The sequence below is a fragment of the Etheostoma cragini genome, unplaced genomic scaffold, assembly GCF_013103735.1.
Source record: "Etheostoma cragini isolate CJK2018 unplaced genomic scaffold, CSU_Ecrag_1.0 ScbMSFa_3110, whole genome shotgun sequence".
NCBI classification, from domain to species: domain Eukaryota; kingdom Metazoa; phylum Chordata; class Actinopteri; order Perciformes; family Percidae; genus Etheostoma; species Etheostoma cragini.
This window is the reverse complement of record NW_023267345.1, coordinates 54,610-56,312: the sequence shown is the minus strand read 5'-3', so window position 1 is coordinate 56,312 and position 1,703 is coordinate 54,610. Positions and strand designations below refer to the sequence as shown.

General features: G+C 38.8%; 1 protein-coding gene across 1 annotated transcript in view; it reads right to left on the bottom strand.

Moving 5' to 3' along the window:
- Window positions 1-1,703, bottom strand: part of tecpr2 (tectonin beta-propeller repeat containing 2) — a 34,568-nt gene that overhangs the window by 16,373 nt on the left and 16,492 nt on the right. The window lies entirely within an intron of this gene.

Genomic DNA, 1,703 nt, shown 5'->3' with positions numbered 1-1,703 from the left:
AGTGTGACAAACATGCAAAGGAACAGGAAATGAGGAAGGGGGCAAACACTTTTTCACACCACTGTATATATATATATAAACACATATATATATATACATATACATATACACATATATATATATATATATGAACATGAACATGAATGAACATGAATCTTCCAGATATGTATTGATATCACAGACAGATAAGTAATGAATAAGCCATTTTCTTTTCTAAAACATTTCTCATATGTCTTGGGAGTCACACTGTGAAGAAATAATTATCATAACTTATACAGATGACACAATACATACACATTTTTCAAAGAAAGTCCAGATGCTTTTGCCCTCATGACATTTACTTATGCCAATAATCAACATAATAATACACATACTATTTACATTTCTTCAAAAAAGGCCCAAATATATGATATAAATATAAATATATGGCAAATCTCAAACCAGTGAGGCCATTATCCTCTATAAAATGGTAGATATCTATCTTTTGTACTACAGCATCTATGATTGCATCCCGATTGCAGCCTCCATGCTCTTTGGAGGACGTTGTCTCCCATATATGGGCATGTTTCCGATAATAACGCGTTAACTTGCCCAGCGAGTACAGCATTATCTGTATCTGTTTACCACATGAATTAACTGTATCCGTACTCGGACTGGGCGGGGCCTAACCCGGAAGTGGACATAATTTAACCCGGAAGTAGGTCCTGTTGTCTTGAAATGGGCGGGGCTTTAACCGGTATGTTATTTTAAGCCTGCAATGGATATGAGTTGATCAGAAATTGTTATATTTATTGATGATTAGAAAACTATTTACATGACAGCATCGAGCTTCAGATCAATGGTGTTGTCATGGTAACTAACGAACTATATACACAACAAGTTTTGAAACAATAAATACAACACATGCGGTTGCAATTATGAAGTTTTCATACTCAATATAACTTTCTTTTTTTATGATCAGAGTGATTTTGTTTTTGGTTCTTTTTCATTTCCACACCAGGTATGTGTGAGTGTGAAAATGTAAATGTTCTGTATTTATATATCTTTTCTAGTCTTAACGACCACTCAAAGCGCTTTTATATCATACAGGAAACATTCCCCATCACACACATTCATACACTGTGGCCAAGGCTGCTCATCAGATACACACTCACACACATCTACACACCTGCTCATCAGATAAACACTCACACACATCTACACACCTGCTCATCAGATACACACTCACACACATTCACACTCCGATGCACAGCATCGGTCCAACTTGGGGTTCAGTGTCTTGCCCAAGGACACTTCGACATGGGACTGCAGGGCCAACCTTCCGATTGGCAGACAACCGCTCTACCACTGAGCCACAGCCGCGTGTGTATATGTGCGAGTAAGAGAGAGACACAGAGAGAGAGAGAGAAAGCGAGAGAGGGGGCGGGCAGATGCTGTTTCTCAGATCTGCATTGACTTTAATGAAGCCAGCTGACGGTTAAAAAAAATATATATATATCTCCGACGCAGACGCAACACATTTAAACAAAGCAGCATGTCTGAAACCCCACGGTTACCAGAAATCTACCGGTTACTATGTAAGTACTACAAGTCGAAGTTAAAAACAAACTGAAGCTGAAGAAACCCTAAACGTTAACGGAACAGACCCGCGGACCTGATTGACTAAGAGAGAGAGAGAGAGAGAGAGAGAGAGAGAGAGAGAG